Source organism: Lontra canadensis, unplaced genomic scaffold (genome assembly GCF_010015895.1).
Source record: "Lontra canadensis isolate GAN:19392208 unplaced genomic scaffold, GSC_riverotter_1.0 scaffold181, whole genome shotgun sequence".
NCBI classification, from domain to species: domain Eukaryota; kingdom Metazoa; phylum Chordata; class Mammalia; order Carnivora; family Mustelidae; genus Lontra; species Lontra canadensis.
Genome location: NW_022631175.1, coordinates 97,917 through 106,425, shown reverse-complemented (window position 1 = coordinate 106,425; position 8,509 = coordinate 97,917). Strand labels below are relative to the sequence as shown.

Genomic DNA, 8,509 nt, shown 5'->3' with positions numbered 1-8,509 from the left:
CTTGGGCTGTTTCTATAATTTGGCATGGTAGATAATGCTGCTGTAAACATCAGGGTGCATATATCTTTTTAAATTAGTATTTCTAATTCTTTGAAATTCTATAATATTTCTATATTCTTTGAATAAACACCTAGTAGTGTGATTGCTGGATGATAGGGTTGCTCTTTTTTTAACTTTTTGAGGAAACTCCATACTATTTTCTAGAGTGGCTATAGCAATTTGTATTCCCAAATACAAGAGGGTTCCCTTTTCCCACCATGTGACCAACACCTGTTGTTTTCTTTTGTGTGTGTGTGTGTGTGTGTGTGTGTGTGTTTTATTTTTGTTTAGCTTTTATTAGATTTCACATAGTTAACATACAGTATAATATTATTTCAGATATACAATTTAGTGATTCAACACTTATATATAACACCTGGTGCTCATCATAACAAGTGCATTCCTTGATACCCACCACACACTCAATCCATCTTCTCACCCACCTACCTTCTGATAACTATCAGTTTGTTCTCTATAGTTAAAAGTCCATTTCATGGTTTTCCTTTCTATTTTTTCCCCTATGATTATGTGTTTTGTTTCCTAAATTCCACATATGAGTGAAATCATATGGAATTTGTCTTTCTCTGACTGACTTACTTCACTTAGCATAATAAGCTCTAGCTCCATCTACATCATTGCAAATGGCAAGATTTCATTCTTTTTTATTGCTGAGTAATATTCCACTGTGTGTGTATGTATGTGTGTGTGTGTGTACGACTATGTGTGTGTGTGTGTGTGTGTGTATAGTTACTTCTTTATCCATCCATCTGTTGATCGATATTTGGGTTCTTTCTAGCATTTGGCTATTGGTCTATAACTTTCTCTTTCTTCTTTCTTTCTTTCTTTCTTTCTTTCTTTCTTTCTTTCTTTCTTTCTTTCTATTTTTCCTTGGTATTAGGGCAATGATAGTCTCAGAAAGAGACTATGAATTCTAGAAAGACTGGTTTCAATTCTTCTTTAAATATTTGGTAGAATTCACCACTGAAGACATCTAGCCCTGACTCCTCTTTGTTGGGATACATTTTTTTTTTTAATAACATACATAATATTCTTTTTGGGCTTTTGTCACTTTAAGTATGTATGAATCACTCTGTGTTATACATCCTGTTTTTTTCTTTTTTCACTCTGTTTTTAAAGGTGTAATTTACATTCAATAAAATATACAGATATAAGTGTACAGCTTTTGTCTGTAAATGTATTGGAGGACACTTTTTGACAAATTTAAGCTGAATTATGATATAGTGAATGACTACCACTATAGAAAATTTCTCATGTTATTTTGCAGTTTATTAGTCCCTCTCAAGCAACCACTAAGTTTTTAAAGCCTTATTTATTTGAGAGAAAGAGAGGGAGAGAGAAAGCATGAGTGGAGGGAGGGGCAGAGGGAGAGAGGGATTCCTCTTGGAGGAGCCTGTTCCAGGGCTTGACATGGGGCTCTGTCTCATAACCCTGAGATTGTGACCTGAATTGAGTTCAAGAGTCAGGAGCTTAACCTACTGGGACACCCAGGTGCCCCCAAAACAATCAATAGTTTTATTTATATCCTCCACTATTATGGTTTTTATACAAACAGACTAAATGCTTTTTCTTGATCTTCATATACATGTAAACATCTTTTGTATCTGGCTTCTTTGTTCAGCAAGATATTTTTGAACCTTGTTCTACTAGTAGTTTATTCCTTTGTTGCTCATTACCGTATAAATGTTACAATTTGTTTAAAAATTTTTTTATGTTCTAATATGCCATTATAACTTTCTTGCAATATATATATATTGCAAGAAAGTTATTATATATATATATGTATATATATATATATATATATGTTTTTTTTTAGTTGTTGCTATAGGCATTACAAAAGTATTCTTATTTCTCAGAGTTTATCAGGTGTTATCACTTCATTCTAGTAAAATATAAAAACTTCACTCTAACATTACTCCATTTCTTCTATCTTTTGTACTTTTTCGTCCTGAAAATTATACCTTGATTTAAACCCAATAACGTATTTATATTGTTTTATACAGTTTCCTTTAATTAGTTTAAAGAAGAAAAGAGGAAAATGTATTTAAACTATCCCTTAGGTTTTACTTTTACAATATTATTTACTTTTTTTTTTCTTCTTTTCTTCATGTGTATTTGAGGGACTGCTTGATGTCATTTCTGTTTAATATGCAGTTTTTATTTTACCATTTCTTGTAGGGTAGGTCTGTTAGCAACAATATATACCAGTGTTTGTTTATTTGGAAATGTGTTCATTTTGCATTCAGTTTTTATTTAAGTATGACTGACACACAATGCTACATCAGTGTCAGGTGTACAATATAGTGATCCAACATCTCTATATGTTAGGCTATACTCATCACAAATATAACTACCATCTGTCACCATACAGTGTTACATAACATCATTGATTGTATTCCCCATGTTGTACCTTTTATTCCCATGACTTCTTCGTTCTATAACTGGAAGCCTGTATCTCATGCTTGCTTCTCCCATTTTGCTCATCCCCTGACAACATTTCCCTCTGGCAATGACCAGTTTCTTCTCAGTATTTATTAGTCTCATTCTGCTTTTTATTGTTTGCTTATTCATTTGTTTTGTTTCTTAGGTTCCACATATGAGTGAAATCATATGGTATTTGTCTTTCTTAGTCTGATTTATTTTACTTAACATAATACCCTCTAGGTCTATCCATGTTGTCACCAATGTCAAAATGTCATCTGTTTTATATATATATATATATAACATATATATATACATATATGAATATGTGATGTAGCCTGTATCCATTCATCTATCAGTGGACATTTAAGTTGCTTCCATATTATGGCTATTGTAAATAATGCTGCAGTAAACATATCTCTTTAAGTTAGTGTTTTTGTGTGCATCTGGCTGGCTTAGGTGACTCTTGATCTTAGGGGTTGTAAATTTGAATTAGTGTTTTCATTTTCTCAAAGTAAATATCCAGGAATGGAATTATTGGATCAAATGGAATTTCTATTTTTAATTTTTTGAGGAACTTCCATACCGTTTTCCACAGTGGCTGCATCAATTCATATTTCCACCAACAGTGTATAAAGGTTTCTTTTTTCCACATCCTTGGTAATACTTGTTAATTTTTGCCTTTTTTATTTTAGCCATTTGAACGGATATATAGTGATATTTGATAGCCACTTTGATTTGCATTTCCCTGATAATTAGTGATGTCGAGTATCTTTTCATGTGCACCCTTGTATGTCTTTTTTTGGAAGAATGTCTATTCAGGTCCTCTGCCCATTGTTTTTTTAATCAGATTTTTTTTTTTTTTTTTTTTTTTTTGGTGGTAAGTTGTATAAGTTCTTTATGTGTTTTGGATATTAACCCCTTATTGGATATTTCATTTGCAAATACATTGTCCCATCCAGTAGATTGCCTTTCTGTTTTGATATTGATTGCTTTTGCCGTACAAAATCTTTTTATATTGATGTAAGCCTGATAGTTTGTTTTTTACTTTTCTTTCTCTTGCCTGAAAAGACATATCCAGTAGGTATGTTGTTAAGGCCAATGTCTGCAGAATATGGCTTCACATCTCACTTTTAGGCTTTAATCCTCTATTTTTGTGTATGGTGTAGGAAATTGCTCCAATTTCATTCTTTTACATGTAGCTGTCCAGTTTTTCAGGGACCACTTTTTGAAAGGACTATTTTTTCCCCATCATATATTCTTGTATCCTTAATTGACCATATCATTTGGGCTTAATTCTGGGCACCCTATCCTGTTCTATTCATCTATCTGTTTTTCTGCCAGTAGCATACTGTTTTAATTACTACAGCTTTGTAGTATATCTTAAAATATGGAATTGTTAACCCTCCAACTTATTTCTTCTTCCTTGATATTTCTATAGCATTCAAAAAGTGTATTGTGGTTTTGATTAAATTTTAGTATTATTTGTTTTAGTTCAGTGAAAAGTGCTATTGGCATTTTGATATGGATTGCATTGAATCCATAGATTGCTTTGAATAGTATGGACATTTTAACCATTTTAATCCTTCCAGCTATTAGTATAGTATGTCTTTCCATTTGACTGTGTCATGTTCAATTTCTTTGACGAATTATACATTTCAAAGTATAGATCTGGACTTTTTTTGTTAAAAATTTTTTTATTACTGGTTCAGTATCCTGACTACTAATCAGTCTGTTTAAATTTTCTATTTATTCCTGGTTCACTCTTGGAAAATTATATGTTTTTAAAAATTTATCCATTGTTTCTAGGTTGTCTAGTCTGCTGACGTATAATATTCTCTTATAATCCTTTGTGTTTCTGTCCGTTATTTTTTCTCCTTCATTTTTGATTTTATCTATTTGAGTCTTCTGTCTTTTTTTCTTGATGAGTCTGGCTTGAGGCTTATCAATTTTGTTTATATTTTCAAAGATTCAGCTCTTGGTTTTATTGAAATTTTCTTTTCTTTTTTTTCTTTCTATTTCATTTATTTCTGCTCTGGTCAGTATGATTTCCTCTTTCTACTAGATTTGGGCACTGTTCTTCTTTCTCTGCTTCCTTTAGGTGTAAGTTTAGGTTGTTTATTTTATATTTTTCTTGTTTTTAGAGATAAGCCTTTAGTGCTATAAACTTCCCTTTTAGAACTGCTTATGCAAAGATTTTTGGATCATCGAATTTTCTTTTTCATTTGTCTCCTTGTACTTTTTGGTTTTCTCTTATAGCTTCATTGATCTAGTCATTGCGTGGTAGCATGTGGTGTAGTCTCCAAATCTTTTTTTTTTTTAAAGATTTTATTTATTTATTTGAGAGAGGGAGAGAGAGAGCGAGCATGCACAAGCATGGGGTAGGGGCAGAGGAAGAGGGAGAAGCAGATTTCCTGATGAACAGGGAACCCTATGCAAGGCTCCATTCCAGGACCCTAAGATCATGACCTGAGCAGAAGGCAACCACTTAACTGACTGAGCCACTCAGGTACCCCTCCACATCCCCCTCCCCAGTTTTTTCTTGTAATTTATTTCTAGTTTTATACTGTTATCATCAGAAATGGTGCTCGACATGATTTTAGTCTTCTTAAGTTCATAGAAACTGCTTTTGTGGCCTAATGTGATCTACTCTGGAAAATGTTTCTTGTGTACTTGAAAAGAATGTGCATTCTTGTTTTTGAATGAAATGTTCTGTATATCTGTGCTGTGTCCATCTGGTCTGATGTGCCATTCAAAACCACCATTTCCTTGTTGATTTTCTGTCTGGAGGATCTGTCCATTGGTGCAAGTGGGATAATGAAGTCCCCTCCTGTTATTTATTACCCTCATCTTCTCCCTTTAAGTGTTTTCATCTTGCTTTATGTATTTATATGCTCCTGTGTGGGTCACATAGAGATTTACCATGGCTATATCTTCTTGTATTGATGCCTTAATACTAAGGAGTGCCTTTCTTTGTCTCTTGCTATAGTCTTTGTTTTTTAGAGTCTATTTTGTTGGATAAAAATATGCTAAACTCCTCCCCCTTTTTAAAAACTTTCATTTGAAGGAATATGTTTCCAATTCTTCACTTTCAACCTGCATAGTTCTTTACGTCCCAAATTAGTCTTTTATAGGCAATGCATAGACGAGTCTTTAAAAAAAAAAATCCATTCAACCAACCTCTGTCTTTGATGCAGAAGTTAGTTCATTTACATTTAAGGTACTTGTTGATAGGCATGTACTTACTGCCATTTTCTTCATTGTTTTCTGGTTGTTTGATAGTTCTTCTCTGTTTCCTTCTCTTCCTCTCTTCTCTCATGGTTTATTGGCTTTCTTCAGTGTTATGCCTGAATTTCTTTCTCTTTATTGTTTCTGTATCTAACACAGGTTTTTGATTCATTGTTACCATTGGATTTGTGTATAACATCTTTTTTTTTATAGCAGCCTATATAAGTTGATGGTCACGTGAGTTCAGATTCTAAAAGAACTAAATTTTTATGGAGTTACTCTAAGTATACACAATTTTAGGGCAGATATTTCTTCTGAGTTAATTTAACCCCTTATTGTTATAGTTACCTCTCCATCATAACTACATAATTTGTCTCATATTATATATGCTTAATTTATCATTATGTCAGTTGGCTTACTATAATTTTTGTCCTTTTTAATTTCAACCTGAGTGTCCTTATGCATTAGTTGTTTCTATTGTAAAAAGAATGTAGTTGAAATGTGTTACCTCATGATCCAATCTCTGTTCTCTGTCTCCAATTTCCAGTTTTCTCTTTCCCAAGGAGCTTTGAAGCAGTCTGTGCTGTGAGAATCACTCATGTGCTGAGAGCAGCTGCACTTTTAGCATGAAGCTCACTCTTTTTTTCATCAGATTCACGTTATATTTATTTCAGCAGTTATTACTTTAAAAATGTTTATAAGAACTTTATTGAGAATTTCAGCTGCTTTCAAGAAATGTTTTTACATTTTCTAATATGTCATACTGTGATATATGATTTGTTACTTTTATAAAAGTATAGAACTACACAGATAAAAATATTAGCTATTGACACAATGTGCTTACCCAAAACAGAATGTGTAAGAATTCAAAAAATACTTCTAGTGATGTAAATAGATACAAAACAGTACAAATAGAAGGTAACATGTGGGTTTTATAAAGTGTTCAAAGAGGAGGAATACCTTTGTGCTTTGGGGAATCATGATCAGTATTCACAGGGTGAAGGAAGTATGGTTGTATTTACACTTACATCATTCTCCATGATTAAACCAGACATAATCAACAGCAGATAGTAATTTCAAGTATTGTTTGAGTCCAAAGTATACAACAGTGTAGTTATAAAATATTTTTGCTTGATGAAGCCTTTCTAGAATAATCCAACAAGTGTAAGTCATTTAACTGATAGATATGTCACATTAAGGAAGAATTCTTAGAAATAAGAGTATCCAAATAATCATAAGTAGGAATTTTTCACTGTCATTGTAGGTAAGGACAAAGAGTGCTCTGGCTAGGTGCAACAATCCCAAACATGTTCATTCCATGTGTCTGGTCATTTATTTTCTGTGTTCACTAAGCTGGATGATTTGAAGAAATGTCCAAAGTAATAAATTGTTAATGTTTTTCCAGAATTTAACTCACTAAACTTGTGGAGTGGACACTTCTAATCAAATGCTCCTTGTGTCAGAAAAGTGTGTGACCTCTGAGAGGATTGCCTCATATATGCAAAAGCACAGTTCACGATTGATCATCTGTTACCATTTTTGATCATCACAAAAGGACAGATAGCTGGATAACAACAGGAGAGAAAAATACTGATGTTTTCCAATCCTTGTACATTATGTCTATACATTATATAAATGGTAAGGCAGCTGTTAGTCCAGTAAAAGAAAATAAAGTGCTAGGATTGTGTGTGTGACTTGGGTTTCAGGAGAGGGTCTTGGCAGAGGCTGGTGCTGTGGAGATGCTGGACTGTCTTACAACGTGTGAAAAGGAGTTTTACCACATACACTCTGGTCCAGATCATGAGGAACAGACATAGGAAATCTCGTAAGACCATGCCCCCTAGAAAAGCAGCCTGCTGAAGTTGATCAGACTTTCTTCCATTACAGATGTCAGAGAATATACTTGTCCAACTTCAGTGGTGTTGAAGGGGACTGCAGTGGTTATGATGACACGGATGTAGATCAGCATGTTGATGATCCAGAAAGAAAAGAGAGCAGGAAAAACGTACGTGGAGATTTGGAGTTTGAGCCATGACCACCTAGAGTTGCTGGGAGTGATAATTATGGCCTGAAAAATACTCAGAAAAGATGCGGTGCAGACAGAAAGACCCGGTGTGACTCTGTACATGTACAGCTCTGCCTTACGGTCACTGTCATCTAGAAAATTTCTTACTCCAAAGGCATTCATTATTTCTGGAACCCCACTGAAAAGAATTGTCATGACATTTAGCTAAAGCTAAGTGGGTAAATATAAAATCTATAGGCGTCTTTATATATAGCTGGACTAGTAGCAATATGTGTCCAATAAAACCAATTCTAATTTGAGAGAGAAAGAATACTCCTAAAATAGTCTCCTTTGTAATCATTATAATCAGTGGCTCTGATCCTATGGATGGACTCCTCCACAGCTAAAAAGGGAACTGCAATGATTTGTAAGCTTGATGGAAACAAGAGAACTTTAAGAAGACTCCATGAGGTATGTTCACCCTCAGCAGTATATTCAGGAAATGAAGAATTAGTTCTAGAAGTAAATGTTAAGAATTGTTAAAGTCACTTCAGAGGAACCTTAAGGTCAAGACAAACATGTCTTATTTATAAAAACATTACTGTAATTCTCAAAAATAACTTGAGTTTCCTGAAGAACAATATTTCATAATTATGGAGATTTTATGCTCTGTGTATATATTCTGAACTTCATTTCTTTTTTTTTTTAAGATTTTATTTATTTATTTATTTGACAGAGATCACAAGTAGGCCGAGAGGCAGATAGAGAGGGGGAAGCAGGCTCCCTGCCGAGCAGAGA

At 33.5% G+C, this 8,509-nt stretch overlaps 1 pseudogene; it reads right to left on the bottom strand.

The window, feature by feature from the left end:
* Positions 1 to 7,145: 7,145 nt before the first annotated feature.
* On the bottom strand, positions 7,146 to 8,072 carry LOC116860690 (annotated as a pseudogene).
* Between the last annotated feature and the right edge of the window lie 437 nt (positions 8,073 to 8,509).